The sequence below is a fragment of the Talpa europaea genome (genome assembly GCF_964194135.1).
Source record: "Talpa europaea genome assembly, chromosome: 9".
Classification (NCBI taxonomy): Eukaryota; Metazoa; Chordata; class Mammalia; order Eulipotyphla; family Talpidae; genus Talpa; species Talpa europaea.
In genome coordinates this window covers 52,086,748-52,104,984 of record NC_140076.1, presented here as the reverse complement: position 1 = coordinate 52,104,984, position 18,237 = coordinate 52,086,748, and the positions used below count along the sequence as shown (strand labels likewise).

The 18,237-nt window shown below is 33.7% G+C and overlaps 1 protein-coding gene across 1 annotated transcript in view; it reads right to left on the bottom strand.

Annotated features, from left to right (window-relative positions):
- Positions 1–18,237, bottom strand: part of NEGR1 (neuronal growth regulator 1) — a gene marked incomplete at its 3' end in the record, with an annotated part of 815,688 nt that overhangs the window by 778,124 nt on the left and 19,327 nt on the right. The window lies entirely within an intron of this gene.

Genomic DNA, 18,237 nt, shown 5'->3' with positions numbered 1-18,237 from the left:
TGAATACTTTATCTGTCTCAGGGCAATGAAAAGGACAGACAATATCACACGACTCTTGCTATAAAACATCTACTAAACTTGATAACTAAATTACAGTCTATATTTTTTGACTCATTACAAATACTTAAAAATTGTGATTATGGAGATTTTATTCTGTATCAAGTATTTTACCTATTACTATACAAAAACAATTCTGTACAATAATATTTTATTAAGAGGCATCTAGTATTATCTTAATGCTACTTGTTGACTAATTGGATAAGAGAGAAGAATGTTCAGAATAGTTTAGTATCATTTCAGGTTTGAGAAAACAAAGTTAGTAAATTTAGGTCACGTACTCATTGTCAAACAGCAAGTGACTGTGCAAAGGTAGAAATTTACATGCTTCCAATACATGATACTTATTTGGTATAAAGGTTACATATTAAATTGAATTACAGTAAATGTTCATATTTCTATAAAAATATATTTCTATAAATTTTTATTTCTATAATTAAGCTCAAATGTCCCAAATATTTTGAAATCTTAAGTTCTAATTTACTATGAGGAATAAAGTTCCAAAGAGATATAGGAATGAACAGGGAACACACCTATTAAATCCTTTTAAATAATAGTGGTAAGGACAAGGACTGGTCAGAAAAGCCCAATTGCTAAGGGGACTCTTAATTAGAAATAAGAATTAAGTAAGAAAGCAAGGAACCATATGAAGGGGTACAGTGTTTCAAGATTAAGCAACATGTACAAAGGACTTGAGACATAAGCATGAGTATCTGTAATAGCAAAGACAAGTTAGAAGTGAAAACAAAGAAACTGGAGAGCTGTAATATATAGGACCTTGACAATCATTTTAAGGTGAATTTCTGAGCTGATATAATGGAATGCAATTAAATTCTGAGCAGAGGATTGCCATTTTTTCAAACTATCCATTAAAAAAAATGTTCAAAATGTTCAAAATTTTTGTTGCTGTGTTGTGAAAGGATTATTGGAGGGCCCAGAGAGATCAGTAGCAAGGAGAGCAGTTCTGAAGCAGATACTGCTTCTTAAAAAACTAGACATCTGCTGAATGTATTGTCACATAAAGTCTATACAAAAATAGCAATAAATGTTTTTCTCTTGCTCTTCCCTTTAATTAACAAGTGTAAGTCTATTATTGCTGCTCTAAATATAGCATATCTTCATATAAAATATATTTTTATAAAATATATATATAATTTATATATAAAAAAACACAGTGCACACAGGATATACACATATGTATTTATACTATTGATTCTGTTTCTCTGGAAAACTATGAATAATATGCTATCCTTAAATTACTGTAACTAATTACCTTTCTCTCTACTTAGTAAGTAGAAAATGGTATTTAATTCTTAACATACATGCATATTGTGACATTCAAACAAAAGATAAATGATAACTTGTTAGAAAAAAATGACTGCTCAGAAATATGGCTGCTATTTTGCTTAACTGGGGACAATAAAATAAAAACCCATAACCTCAAGTAATAAATAGTCATATCCAAAAGACTACTCTCCTGTGTGCCATTATGTAAAAAATAAAGCATACACAGCATATTTTTTTATCAATCTCAGAATCCTTTAATACCTTGATTTATTAGGAAGTTTTAATGAGAATGATACATTTTACAGTGAAATTCCTTTCTTTGTCCAGTTTTATAAGAACCTTACTAGTGAGTATATATGTTCTTTTTTAATATAATTAATAAAGTCTTAGTCACTGACATACATAGTCAAAGCAATATGGAAACCAAGAATGTGATTTTCCCTCCAAGCAGCTGTCTGCAATAGGACCATATCTATATAGCATAAAAAGCTCATCCCCACTGAGAAATAGCAACCTTCCCATTATGGAGATGGCATTATTTTTCAAGATGATCTGCTCCATGTACTGCTACACAGCATGCTTTCTATAACTCTCCAGATAAATTGAAGGGCCTGAAAAATTTATGAAATCACAAATTCTTTTCTTATAGAGAACCCCAGTCAAATTCACCAGAGGATTTCTTATTTCTATGTGAGGATCCTCTGGCAATACAGAAAATGTGTGAAGAGCATAATAGGACATTAAAATCAACTCCTATTTACCAGAAATTCTCAGGTGAATGTGTGTAAGAAGGAGCAGCCTAGGAGTATATATCCCTAAGTGATACCATATCATAAAAGGGCATACGATGTACTACTGACCACTACGTCTTCTCTTCATCAGTTTTATATAGTTTTTTGAAGAAGATCTTATTATATTTTATTTTAAAGATTTATTTATTTATGCATACAGGCCAGAGATGCAGGGGGGTGAGAGGATTTACCAGAGACAGAGTGGGGAGCAGAACAGGCAGATTGACTGAAATACACTGCTGAGGGGAGCAGCAGGAGAGACAGGAGAGGTCTGGTGTGCCATATGGGTTTCTCCCTGGCTGGCCAGGGATCGAACTCCTGCTGCAGAGGCTGTGGTTGCTTCATAGTGCGGTGCTTAACTCCTTGCACCACCAGGGAGGCCCCAAGAAGAAATTATTTTAGAGAAACAGAAGCTTTATGTAGACCTTATTCTTTCTATGAATTACACCCTTCATAAAGATTAGATTAGTATAACAATCTATTATCACAAAATACCATCATATACATAAACAATATAAAAATAAAATATAAAGAAAAACAAATTGGGCCTCCCCGCTGGCGCAGCGGTTGAGCGCTGGGTTGCGAAGCTGCCCGCGGCCTCTGCGGCGCTGGTTCTATCCCCGGCTGCTCCCCGGCCATCGGAGGAGGGTCCCACATGGCGCGCAGACCTCTCCTGCCGCCCGCTGCTCCCCTCAGCAGTGTACTTCGGTCCTTCTGCCTGTTCTGCTCCCTGCTCTGGCTCTGGTGAATTCTCTCACCCTCCCACGCTTCTGACTGTACCCAGCGCTTGTATAAATAAATAAATAAATAAAAATTAAAAAAAAAAAAAAAGAAAAACAAATTATTCCATTTAAGTGGTTTACTTATATCTTTACACAGAAATGGTTTTTCTTACAATATATCCTGAGGGCAATTTTTCTTTGTACTAAAGGATATAGAATAGCCAAACATAGTATTTCCATAAAAAAATATGATTAATCAAAGATCCTTATTTAGAAAAATTCGAGCACATCATTTCATATTTTGTACATATCATGTTATTCTGGGTACAAGTATCTGACTAGGTGTAAAAGTGATTTTTTAAAGATTTATTTATTTATGCATACAAGAACTTGGGTGTAGGCCAGAGGTATGGGGGCGGGTGTGAGAGGATTCACCAGAGACAGAGTGGGGAGCAGAACAGGCAGATCTGCTAAAATACACTGCTAAGGGGAGCAGCAGGCAAGACAAGAGAGGTCTGCTACCTCATGTGGGTTAGCTCCTGGGGGTGAGGGGGGGTCATACTCAGGCCGCAGTGGCTTGTGATAGCTTCATAGTGCTGTGTCTTTAACCCCTGTGCCACCATGGAAGCCCAATAAAGTAAAGTATTTTATTAGCCACATTTTATTTGTATCTTTCTAGAACATTTATATGAATTTTATATAAAACAAATATAAAAATCTAACTTCTTAGCAGTTTGACTAGGGAAGTCAGTATATTTATTTAAGCATTTTATTACCCCTGAGAACTTTTTTTTTAAAGAATTATTTATTTATGTATACAAGAGCTGAGGTGCAGGCTAGAGATGCAGGGGGTGGACAGAGGATTTACCAGAGACAGAGTGGGGAACAGAACAGGCAGACTGACTGAAACACACTGCTGAGGGGAGCAGTGGGCGCAACAGGAGAGGTCTGCTGCACCATGTGGGTCACCTCCCTGTGCTGCAATGGCTGTGGATTGCTTCATAGCACTGCATCTTAACCCCTTGTGCCACCAGGGAGGCCCCACCCCTGTGAATTTTATGACAAGTTCTCACAGCACAAAAATCATTTTGAACACTGTAGGACCAAGTTTTAGCACCTTTACATAGACTCAATACACTCAACTCTCACTTTGCAATTCTACATGTTTGCAAAGTGTTGAATTCTCTTCATTCACAACTTAGTTTTATTATTTTACAATTCCTATGTAGAATGTACTCTTTATAGTTTATGTATTAATCTACCTTTAAATATTTCACAGAGAAGATAAAATTTGAAAGAGGAAGAGAATGATTTTATTTTGGGCGATCTAAATTCATTAGAGTGAGTGTTCATTTGAGGACATACATATATAACTCCCAAAAGTAGAATATGATCTATATTTTATAGCATATAGATTAACAGATCTAAAAGTATATAATATACCCTTCACCTATCCAACTCACAACTCTGATTATAAATGGTTTCATTTGGGGCAGAGTTAAATTTTCAAAGTTTAGAAAATGATTAAATTGCTAAGGAACAATGAATTCATGATATCTACCTAAGAGAAGTATATATTTCAGGTTACTTTGTTGTTACCATTATGCTGTTCTTTGTTTTAATTAAAAGACATTTTTACCTTTGTTTTAATTAAAAGCTGTATTTTGACAAGTATAAACACTGGGGAAGTTCTATGTAGTTGGATGCAATGGCTCTTATAAGCCCAAAGATGTGGAGATATTTAAAATTCTCTGATATTGTAAATTCAGATTTTACATGGAATTTTTGGGACAGTATTTTTCATTTAAGGTATAGGACTATAATTCTCCACTGCTTCATCCATCATCTTTTCCTCATTGTCAACAAAGACTCTCTAATAGTTTCATTTTCATTCAACCTCTTGAAAATACTTGAAGAATTGAAAAGTTCATGTTAAGATGCTTTGGGGGCTCTCTAGGAAATCCTTCCATCTCATTAGGCTGGATGCCCAGAAGTTTAGGCAGGAAAGTGAATACAATGAATTTTAGATCAAGTCACAGAATCAGAATACTTTTATGAAGAGACAATAAGCTTGAAGAGAGATTAAATAATAAATCAACACTCGTCTTGACTTCAATGTATTATTATTTCTGCCATTTCTTTGGACATAAGCCAAGTACAGGTTTTTTTTCCAACCAACTACATAAAAGCACATGGAAACAGAAAAATAAGCTAGGAATAAATGTTAAACAGTAAGTGCTCATAGAGGTGTGGATAATTGTTCATACAGAAAGAGATTAATACTAGAACATTGTGTTACCAGTAGAAATGGAAATGAGGAATCATGCTACAGATGTCAAAGGTCTTCCTATTTAGTTTATTTATTAAAAAAAATACTAGCACAAGGCCTCCCCGGTGGCACAGTGGTTGAGCGCTTGGTTGTGAAGCTGCTCGCAGCCTCTGCAGCACCGGTTCCATCCCCAGCCACTGGGTGAGGGTCCCACATGGTGCACAGACCTCTCCTGTTGCCCGCTGCTCCCCTCAGCAGTGTACTTCATCACTCTGTTCTACTCTCCACTCTGGCTCTGGTGAATTCTCTCATCCTCCTACACCTCTGACTGTACCCAGCACTTGTATAAATAAAAAAATAAATAAATCTTAAAAAAAAAGAGTACTATGACTCTTAAAAAAAAAATACTAGTACAGGGAAAAATTAATCCAGCATATAGTCCTTAATTGGAATCAATAGAAATATTTTTTGTATATCAGGATATTGGCAACAGACTCAATATCAAGTATAATGAATGTGGAAAGAATACATTATATTGAAATGGAGATTTCAGGGAATTGGAACTTGTCTTGGATATTTTGGTAGAAGAGAAATAATCAGAAAAGAGACAACAGCTGAAGCTGAAATGCAAGATTAATTTAACCAGAAAGTCTTGAATGATAGAATTGTTTAAAATCCATCTGATGAAAGACTGAAACCTGAAATGATTACAAATGATTTTCCAAAGGCCAAAGGAATGAATTTCCCATGACAAAGTTGGATGACATTCTCTAATAGTATCAAGATAAACTATTTTCTGTCCTAACTTATAATGTATACATACCCCAAGAATCACTTTAAATCTCACTTCACTTCTGTGTTTCTGTCATGGGTATTATATTTTTGTGACACATTTGGTATGTAATACATCAATAACTCTTTAATGAGCATATTTCTTACTGCTACAATTAAATGTTAAGTAATAGACACCCTGTTTTTAATTTCCCCTGTATCTAGTAGATTTGTGTTCATAAGATAATCAAAGATTGTATGCACTCTGAATGAAATGAAGGAAGGAGGAATGCAGCTGATTTTCAAGCCATCAAGTTAAAATTTTGAAAACTTCATATCACTCAGTTATACATCCCAAAAAGTATTTTATTCAAGATATGGTTCAACATTTTTCAATAGCCAGTTAAATGTTAATACAGTTTGCATAAAGTGGTAGATTTTTCTTTCCATCAAATAATGTTATTTCTCTAAAAACATGTCTTTCACTCAATTTTTAGGGAAATTTCCCAGAAACTTCATAGCCATTCCTTTTCCTTCTGATATTCCCTTAAAATAATTAAGTAACTGCATAGATACAGTTAAAATACATACATTTCTAACTACATTTTAATACGTTTTATGTGTATGTATTTGTTTGATTTTCTTTATTATCCACCCAGGCTTCTATTGTCTCAAAAACCTGAATAATCTTTCATTATTTTACTCTGTCACTTCTTCTTATAATTCATGAAAATTAGTATGCCCTGAAATGAAGTTGAAACCTCATGAAAAATACCTGTGATCAGCTTTTGAGCAGGTAGTACTGATAAGTTAAATGTTCAAGTACATATAAATTAAATGTTCCCTTTGTGCACTAATCTAACAAGCATGCTATTATTAATATTATCTCATTAAATGTTGAAGAAACTGATTTCACTTACAAATGATTTAAATAAGATAATGATATAAATGGTAACTTGGATCTTATACAAGAAAACCAATTATTTTATTTACAGCCAAATGAAATGATAGTTAATTCAAGTAGCCCATAATAAGTTCTAAATTGATACTTATTGGATGAAGGAAGGAGAAAAGGAAGGAAAGCATGGATGTCCAGAATAAAATAAAAATAGGATACTGTCTTAACATGCTCTGGGTATTATTGTCCTCTGCTCTTAAAATTTGTTCACTAAAACATATCCACTATGCTGTATCAAAAACATTAATTTTAAAACATTAAACTTTTGTGGAAATGTGAATTTTTGTTGTTTTTTCTCCAAATTAAGTAAAAGCTTAAAATCACACTGAAGACAAGTCTCAAAGTGGTAAGTATTTTTTATGGCTATTGCACAATAACATGAACTACAATAAATAGAGCTAAACTATTTTACTCACTCATTAATAAATAACCACTGAAATTCAATCATTGGAAATCATATACTTTATAGAACAATGCATAGCATCTGTTTTGTTTACACCTACACTATCTCTGAAACATTAAGTCTTAGTAGCTTTCAGTTTAGGTTAACAATTGAGCATGCATTGCACATAATGAATAGATTTTCACCTTTTCAACTGAAAAATATTCACCAGATGATAATTAGTATCTGCTAACTGTTCTTCAGACTAACATGATATCATCAAGTAATATCATGAAAGTGTTGACACAATGCTCATCCAGCTGGAGATTCCAAACAAGTCTGTTCTCACTGCCACTTACTGTAAATTATAACTTCACCAGCTGGCCAAATCCTATTCCTTTACCCAACTCTCAACAGAGGAAAACTAGAATGTGCTCTTTGTTTATTTATCTGGTTTATCTAGTTTCAATTGATAAGGAAGGAGAAAATACACTCTTGAATTAAAAACTGAATTATGAATTATGACACTAAATGTGTAACTTCTTTTGTTTACACATCGTATTTTTTTTCTTAACGGCTATTTAATTTTGTAGTCCAGAGAAGAACATTAATGAGCTAAAATTTAAATAAGTCTAGAATATATATTCAATGCACATTTAGTTTTCTTTACAGTTTTTATATTCTTTTGTTTACTTGATTAGAGAAATTATAGAGTTTAACTATAAAATTTGAATCTATATTAAAGGATAAGTACAACAAAAATAGAATATGCACATAAAATCATGTAATGGAGTAATTAACTGACTATTATAGAGGAAGTCAAACCCTGAATGAACCCAGATTAAGACCAGTTTAATTTTTGTATCTGTATTTTCTTTAACCAACAGATAAGAACATATAATATCATATCTTACCTTAGAATATTGAATAAGTATTGAATGAGAAAATATTTCTATGTCTACACTGATTTACACACTTGTTAGAAAACTGAAATTACTTAATAGAGGATAATGTTACCATATTATTTCAGTAGAAATATTGATGTAAATATACATATGTAACAACATATTAATTTATGTCTCTTGTATCCCACATGTCCCTCCTCAATATATTTTGAGACTTATTTATTCCATCATACTATTTTTAAAAGCAGAAATTTTTCTATTAGAATAAATTGAACGGTGAAAAGAGGAAAGCAATTTATTTGCTTCTGCAAAGCATCTGCTGAAGTATTTCTTTCTTACTCTACTGTATTACCTCTTTCACACTGGTTGGGGGTTGGGGTGTGTGTATATTTGTTTTGTGCCTATTTTATTTCCCCTGTCCAGATATGTTAACTACAACAGTTGCCTAATTATTCTTCTCTTGAATCAAGCATTGTGAAGATTAGATATCTAAAATTTATAAAGAATAAAAATTCAAATATTACATAGTTAATAATCATTCCCCCCAGGGGGAAAAAAAATTATTGACTTTCTTTTGCAGAGAACACATATTCATTTTTGCAAAGAAATCACACTCTCTAATTTGGGAGAAAAAAACTCTTTTTTTTCTTTTTTTTTTTAGGTAAGCAGCTTGAAGCATCTATAGTCAAGTATAGCAATAAAACAAAATATTTCTTAGTATTTCCAACCATTCCCAAATCTCTACGCCTGAAAGTTTTCTTAACCAAATCCATGAATCAAGGACCATTGGGCTATGACTCAAAGTTTCTTAACCTTGGTGATTTTGCCTACCAGGAAACATTTGACAATACACACAAAAGTTTCTATTTGCCATAAATCAGAGAATTGGGTGATACTGATATCAAGAAGACAGAGGATAGGGTACTGTGAAACATCCTCAATGAACAGGACAACTCACACAACAAAGATTCAGCCAAGCCAAAATATCAACAGTGTCAAGATTAAAAAATTCTGTAATGGTCTTTTAGAGCTACATAATGGCCATGCCTTTGAGCATTCACTTTGGTTTCTTTAAAAAAAAAAAAAAAAGATGTATTTATTTTTATACAAGAACCAGGGTACAGGCCAGATGCACGGCCAGGGTGGGGGTAGGGGGTGAGAGGATTCACTGGAGACATAGCTGGGAACAGAACAGGCACACTGAAGAAATACACTGCTGAGGGGAGCAGAGAGCAACAGGAGAGGTCTGCTTAGCCATGTGGGTTTCTTGCCGGCCAGCCAGCCAGCAGGGATGGAAGCCGCTCTGCAGAGGCTGCGGACAGCTTCACAGTGCAGCGCTCAAGCATGTGTGCCTCCAGGGAGGCCCTCACTTTGGTTTCTTTAAAGGCCTTTAGTTTCATTAAGATTACCAAGAGCAAGTTTGGTGGGAAAACGGGACCACCACGTGCAAAAAAATGAAACTAGACCACTACCTTTCACCGTGTGCACAAAAATCAACTCAAATGGATAAAAGAACTGGACATAAGACCCGAAACCGTAAAAGATATAGAAGAAAATACAGGTAAAACACTACAAGACATACATCGCAATAACATCTTAAAGACTCATCACCCAAGCAAAGAAAGTCAAGGATTTGACTGAAAACTTCTGCACAGCAAAAGAGGCATTAACCCAAACAGAGAGACACCCCACTGATTGGGAAAATATCTTTGCACTCCAGTCAACTGATAAGGGACTGATCACAAAGATATACAAAGAATTCACACAACTCAACAAAAACAAAATAAACAATACAGTCAAGAAATGGGCAGAAGAACTTAAAAGACATTTCTCCAAAGAGGAAATGCAAATGGCCAACAGGCATATGAAAAAATGTTCAATATCCCTTATAATCATGGAAATGCAAATCAAAAGCACACTGATATACCAACTTACACCAGTAAGAATGACACATATCAGAAAAACAAACAAATGTTGGTGAGGATGTGGTGAAAAAGGAACTCTCCTAAATTGCTGGTGAGAGTGCAAACTGGTCCAACCACTATGGAAAGCTGTCTGGAGGTTCCTCAGTCTCCTAAAAATGGAGCTACCATACCACAGGGCAATTCCACCACTAGGGATCTACCCAAGGGACAAAAAAACGTTGATTCAAAAGAACCTGTACCCCTATGTTTATTGCAGCACTATTTACAATAGGTAAAACCTGGAAACAATCCAAATGCCCAAAAATAGATGATTGGATCAAGAAGATGTGGAATATATACACAATGGGATGTTATTCAGCATTCAAAAAAGATGAACTCATGCCATTCTTAGCAATGTGGATGGAACTAGAAGGAATTGTGCTCAGTGAAATAAGCCAGAAGGAAAAAGAAAAATACCGGATGGTTTCACTTATAGCAGGAATATAGGGGAACCAAATAAGACATCAGCGTAAAAAAATAATAACTGTACAAAACACAACAAAGCAAAAACGACAATTATAAATCAGAAACATACTGCAGGGGAGGAGGAGGGAGGGAGGAGCACAGGAGGCTGAGGTGACTGTGCAGGGGTTCATTGGTGAAGGAAACTCTATGGAGACTACAGCTGAGGGGGTGGGGGAAGCAAATATTGTTTAAAAATGAACAATGATGTAAGAAATAAAAAAAATATAAAAAAAGAAAAAACAAACATATACTTAATTACCACTGAAAGTGAAAACAGCAATGGAAAGTAAGATGTAGAGAAAGAAGAGATGAATTATGTATAAATAAGGAGCAGGTATTTATGAAATAAAATTAGCTATTACCCAGAAGCCTGTAGTATATTATGACAAAATTATTATATGTAATATAAGTTTGTAATAAATATAATGCACATTTATACAATGCAGTGTTATTTTGAAACTGATTTAAAAAAATTAAAAAGGATGAGTACTGAGAAAATAGCTTATAATTGGAAAAAAATAATATATTAAATTCTAAAAGCACCTAACTCTTTGGTGCACATTAAAATATACCTCTGACTGTTTTAGTATCATGAGAACAATGTATCAATATTAGGAGCCAAAATATCTCATTTAGGTTGCTTACTAAATAGCAAATGACCTCAGTAATTTTATCTTTTTATTCTCCCTACATATCTCATTTAGCCTTTCTAAGGGTCTCAAGGAAGAGCAAATTATAGAAATCGTTTAAGAAGTGTTTCACAATATAAAATATATTTTTTCAGCTGAATGCCAATATGGTATACATATTGACATTGTTTTGTTCTGTGTTTACATCATATGATCTGAACTATGACAAGAACAAATAAATGGTTTCATAACTAGGTTTAATCAAACCCAAATTTACATGTAGGATATGTCAGCATTTATCTCACATATGAGATCAGCATTAGAAAATTACATTAAATACAAAAAACCATGGACAGCTATTCAATTCAAATCAATTCAAATCAATACAGTAAATTTATGAAGACATGATATTAGTTGCTAAGGATACAACAGGAAAATAGCCCGCTGCTTAAAGAGATGGTAAATGCGTGCATACAAAGCTGATATGAGTCTAGGCATCACCAAGTGCCCTTTCCATACTACTACTTTCTTTTTTCTTGACCTTTAAAACATTAACATATATTTATTGTTTGTTTCTCAAATCCACTTTATCCTATCAAGTTAACGCAGTCAAATCATGACTCTTTGAGACAACTAGGGACATATTTTATGACTCATCAAAGCATCACCTAAGTTGTGGTAGTGGATTCCAGTATTCTTGAAGACTGCCTATAAAACTAGAGGATAATTTTACTTCATACGTAAGGACAGGATGGATTTTTACTATATTCCACAGCAGTGTGGTTTCATTTTCCAACATACCAAATCTATTACAAAAAGGGAGCTCACACACAGAAAGACTACATCTGATTATACCCTTCTAAAGAGCAATTCATGTCTATTTAATGGACCTTTACAAGAGCATTAACATGGGTAGGACTAATTAATGTTCTTTGACAATTATGAGGTGCAAATAAAACTATTCTTGTATGTAGTTCTGTCAGGCAAAATGGCAGGGTATGCAAGGTTTATCTTTCATTATCATTTTCCTCTTTTATTATTCTTATTTCTCTGTTCTCAGTAGTAATTCTTCCAATTGTTACCATATTGTTTGGGGGTTTGTAGACTTTTTTAAATTTAAAATGATTTTTTAAATACAGACATTAACTATAACATAAACAAAACATCAATAACAAAAATGTACAAATCACTCTGCATCTTACACTGTACTAAAAATAATCTCAGTATTATATAAACGCCTTGTGATTTTTCACAGCACCTCTATGAAGTACAGATTAACTCACATTTTATAAATTAAAAAAACAAAAAAAACATGCTTTGAGAAGTTAGGTCAACTTCCTGAAATACTCTCTACTTGCCCTGGCATTGAAATCTATGGACTATTCTTTCTCCAAAAGGTGTTTTTATAGCACAAAATAGCCTTCACCTTTGGTTTCATTCAAAAACAAGATCTGATTATCCTTTAGTAAGTCCAATGAATAGGGAGACTATTTTTGAACAGGATCTTTTTTCTTACCCATTAGATAATAAAATCTACACTAACAAACATAATAATTTACTAGTAATACAAAGATTTTACTGTGAACTAGATAGTTTGAAGTAACATAAAATTCTTATTAATACATAATAAATCCTCTTAATGACAGTATAAAATATGCACTAGGATTGTCACTAACATACAGATAAGGAATAGGCATAGGGAGTTAGAAATTTCCAAAGTCACACTTAGATGGTGGCAAAATTGTGATCCAAAACAAACCAGTGTGATACCAGAGATGACACTTCATAATACTATGATCCTTTGTTCCTCTATCAAATATAGCTCATTAACTTTCTCCAAGAGTATGCATTGTGGATGAAGTATGTGTTTTGTAAATAGTTGGTCAAATGGGAAAATAACATATTAATGAATTCTAGTTAGGATTCAATTAAACTTCAAACCTGAGTCAGTATTTCATCATACACCAAGGGGGTCAACATTCCTAAAGACTGACATTCACATGTAGACTTTATAATTCCATTCTTTTCTACACTTTATCTTAGCCAAAAGGCTGAAAAGTGCTTCCATTCTTCTCCAATAAATGAAAAAATTATAAAACATACTATAAAAGCAAAACATAATTAGAATAATTCCTGTTCTTATGATGAATAAAATTCAAAATGATGAATTTTAAACATACGCTAAAACATATAATGTTTGAGCATGTCAACTAAATCTTTCTGAAAGATATGCAATATAATTAAAATATTATGGTTATTTTGTGGTCCATATAGTATGATACATTTTAGATGAATGAAATATATGTTATAAGAATATTATTTGAACATTTTTTATTCAAGGGGAAATATCATGCTTTCCAATGATGTCAAAAGAAAATAAGGAGCACTAACAATTAATGTAAGCCTAAAGATGGCTATAGAAATAGTTTTATAAACTACCATTCTATATTTTTTTATTTGTTGTTCTTAAGTCCATAACCACCTTGGACACAGTATTGAGTCTGGTGCTAAATATGGTAAGTAAAAAATTTTCTCAATTCCACACTTTATAAATAAAAAAATTATAGGCAAGACTTCCTAATTTTATTTATGTTTCTCAAACTATATTATACAGAACACTGGTTTGAAAAGATGCTTCTCAGAATAAAAAAAAATCCGGCAAAATCATTTTATTTTATTTTTTTTAATTTATTTATTATGCATACAAGAGCTAGGGTGTAGGCCAGAGGTGCGGAGAAGTGAGAGGAGTCACCAGAGACTGAGTGGGGAGCAGAACAGGCACATCTACTGAAATACACTGCTGAGCGGATCAAGGGGCGAGTCAGGAGAGGTCTGCCATGCCATGTGGGTAGCTCCCTGGCAGGCAGGGATCTTGCTGCAGAGGCTGCGGACAGCTTCACAGCCTACAGGCTGCATCTTAACCCTTGTGCCATCAGGGAGGCCCCCCAAATAGTTCTATTAAGACTACAAAATAGTTTAGGTAAAATGAATAATTACTACCATCATATTAAATATAGATTCCTACAACTATAAAAATTTATTTCTAAATTTCATTTTTTCAGTTAACAAAATGTTATTGAGCATCAACTGTGGGTCAGACAAAACTTTGGCCTTGGAGATAAAACTTGGCAGAGAGCATCCTGGGCGAAAGACAATCGACACAGTAATATGAAAGAGCCTAAGGGATGAGTGAAATTGGAAATGTTATATCCAAAGCCATTTCTGTTTGATCAGGGGCCCACCCTAGCCTGGGGGGCACAGCAGGTTTCAGAGGTTGTTCCTTTTAAGCCTAGACCTGAGTGGCAGAAAATATGTAAAAATACTAAGCTCCCTTACCTACCAGAAAGTTGAGAAAAAGAAGTGGAACATTATATGTGAAAATAAAGGGGTCTATAACGGGCAAGAAAATTAAGTTAAATTGGAGGATGAGGCTGAGGTCTCCCTATATCTGAGTGCTGAAAGCTCTCCTGAAGTGAAAGCTCAAATAACATTCTGTGCATGTATGTGCCATTTGAGTAGATAGTTGGTGGAAGATACTGGTAAAATAATAAATGTCCTTTACATTCTTCCATATTAGGAAACTTTTTTTTTTTTTTTTTTTTTTTTTTTAGTTTTTAATGTGATTGATTTACTGTTCAGTTGGTTTGCCTACCAGATTATAAACTTGAGGACAACAGGCTTTTTTTTTTTTTTCTCAAAAGGATCCCAGAAAATTAATGCCCTCATATACTAAGGTGCTTAAGAAATAATTACATTAATGAACAAATCATGATTACTACTCCTCAAGACCAAGAGACATATTGTTTATACTATACTTTATAGGTACCAATTTTAAAGTCATTTTAATTCCTCTCCATGAATAAGGTGTAACAGCATGTGCTTCGTTATAAAGTCAGGGGTACATTAGCTTTATGAAATTTTTCTGCACAGCATATTCTTTAGGAACATCTTCAAAAGTGACCAAGAATGTATTGGTCAGTTAATCAAAAAGCAACTTTTCATGTGTATATTCTAAAAACTTTATTTTCACTTAAAAATGTATATTCATGAATTAGTCTTAAGAGATGGGGCTAACTTAACTTCTTTTGTTACCAAAAATGACTAAAATTCTGCGCTGTATTGGCTGCATTGCGTAATGCTCTAATTAAGATTACCAGACTTTCAGTTTCTGGTTCTTCAAAGTGAAATAAGACTTCAAAGATATTTTTAAGGCATTCTGAGTGCAAACTGCATCTAGATTCAATTATTTTCCTACAAATATTTTCGGTTACTCTACCTATATTTATGTAGTTAAACATTATTATTTTGAATGCTTTCCTTATGGAGTATTTTCAAAGCATTCAGCATTATTTTCATAAACAAATTCTTTTTAATAATACTCTTTTTTAAAAAGATTTATTTATTTTTATACAAGAGCTGGGGTACAGGCCAGAGGTGTGGGAGGGTGAGAGGATTCACCAGAGACAGAGCGGGGAGCAGGACAAGCAGACTACAGAAATACACTGCTGAGGAGAGCAGCTGGCGTAGCAGGAGAGTTCTGTGGCACCATGTGGGATTCTTGCCGGCCAGCTGGAATGGAACCCTCACTGCCTAGGCTGTGGACAGCTTCACAGCATGGCGCTCAACTCCCTGCGCCACCAGGGAGGCCCCATACTCATTTTTTAACTGACTCGGCTAATCTCAGAATCTAACTAACAGAGATATTCATATATATATATATATATATATATATAATGTAGTTTATTGTATGATGTGGGCAATAGTTAGAATTTTTAATAGGAAATAATGAGTGCTGATCGAATATAGGTCAGTTGAAAGAGCTTCTTTTGTTTTAAAATTGTGTAGATTAGCTTTTCTTGTAACACTATTTTGAGAAATGTTAATCAAGTGTGATCAAAAAGCTTTATTTCTTTATTAATGGAAATGATTTCAGCAAATTGGATGTTTTATTCCTCCAAAGAGAATAATTCCATGGTTTTTTTTTTTGTTTACATTTAAATAATTTGCATTTCTTTTTTAACAAAAAAGGACATTTCATCATTAGAGTTAAGAGATACGCTTGATAAAAACAACCTTAAATCATATAATTTTTTAAAACTTGTGAATGTATTCATTCAAAACAAAACTACACAAATGAAAGCAGACCCTGTAGAATTTAAAGTTCTGTTTACTTGAATAGTCTGCTCCATCTCTCAAACTAGAGCTATGTAGGCACTTCTGACATCCTTTTCCCAAATCAAGTGAAGAGGTTACATAATATCCCCTGGTACTTTCTTTTTTGGGTGTCCCAGTAGTAAAAGGAAAAAAATCAAAACAAGAAGGAAAAAAAAAATATTGACAATGACAAGAGAACAGCAATGGTACAGTAGTAGGAAAAGATTAAGTAATTTTTACTTGACTACTCTTCCCTAGTTTTCTTTTCTTCAGTGGGATTTCATTTCTTCTTACATGTTTTCATTATGTATTTGCAAATTTATTAAGCGGGAATATGTAAACTATGATAGGGACTAGAGCACAAAATAGGAAATATTGGTCCCTGGAAATTAAGAGGTAATACTAGTAGTAATGGGCATACTCAATAAGGAGGTACAATTTAAAAAAAAAATCAAGTATTCTAGAATCACTTGAAAATAAAACAAAATTGGGGCCTCCCCTGGTGGCGCAGCAGTTGAGCGCTGGGTTGCAAAGCTGCCCACAGCCTCTGCAGTGCCAGTTCGATCCCCGGCTGCTCCCCGGCCACCGAAGGAGGGTCCCACATGTCGCGCAAATCTTTCCTGCCGCCCGCTGCTCCCCTCAGCAGTGTACTTCGGTCTTTCTGCCGCTCTAGCTCTGGTGAATTCTCTCACCCTCCCGCGCTTCTGACTGTACCCAGTGCGTGTATAAATAAATAAAAATAGATCTTTAAGATCTTTAAAAAAAAAAAGGAAAAGAAGAAATTTCTCTTTACTTATTTAAAAAAAAAAAAGCAAAATCTGTAATTTTGAGTAGTTTGTGTTTGTGAAATCAGTAATATGAAGAAAAGTTTATTGAGGAAATCAGACTGAGTTCCAGTCTAAACTTTGATATTTACAAGACATTATTCATAAATAAGAAGTCTCTAAATTACTATGCCTGTTTTTATTCATTTGTAAAATTGGAACTTTAACACTTGTCCTGCTTCTCTCATAGATACTGTTATATTTAAGTAATACAAAACACAAAAAATAATGCTATATCAAGATAACTAATTTGATTTTCAATATAATTATCACATAAATACAAAAGAAATACAGGTTAAAATTTTAATTCCAAATGTATAAGATATATTTACAACGTATTACTAATTAGAGCTGCTACACTGAAGGTGTTTCATATGGAACTGAAGTAATCATTTAAAATGTGAATATTTTATTTCTTATAAAAAGTTGCTGAGGGCCTCCCCTGGTGGTGCAGGCGGTTGAGCGCTGAGCTGTGAAGCTGTCCACAGTCTCTGCAGCATCGGTTCGATCCCAGCCAGCCAGCGAGAGTACCACATGGAGCAGCAGACCTCTCCTGTTTCACCTGCTCCCCTCAGCAGTGTATTTTGTCAGTCTGCCTGTTCTGTTCCCCTCTCTGTCTCTGGTGAATCCTCTCACCCTCCCACACATCTGGCCTGTACCCTAGTTCTTGTATAAATAAATAAATCTTTAAAAAAAAAAACAAAACTTTCTGAATTGAAGAAATATTGAAAAACTTTACCAAAATCTAACTTTACCAAAATCTAATTTTTCTAGAGGTGGAAAACCATAAGCAAGAACTCAATTTATCTTTATAATTCATATATAAACTACTGTGACAAGTAAATTTTAAATATTTGTTCAACTATCATTTTTATAAAATAATTCTGTATGTACATACATTCTTCATAGTCAAAGTTGTATTACCACACCAGTACTACCAATTAATGTAAAGTTCATATGTCAATTTTTTCCTCTGAACTATACTAACTACACTTAGACAAACTATCTGTTTTTCTTTGAAGATTTATTTATTTATGCATACAAGAGTTGGAGTACAGG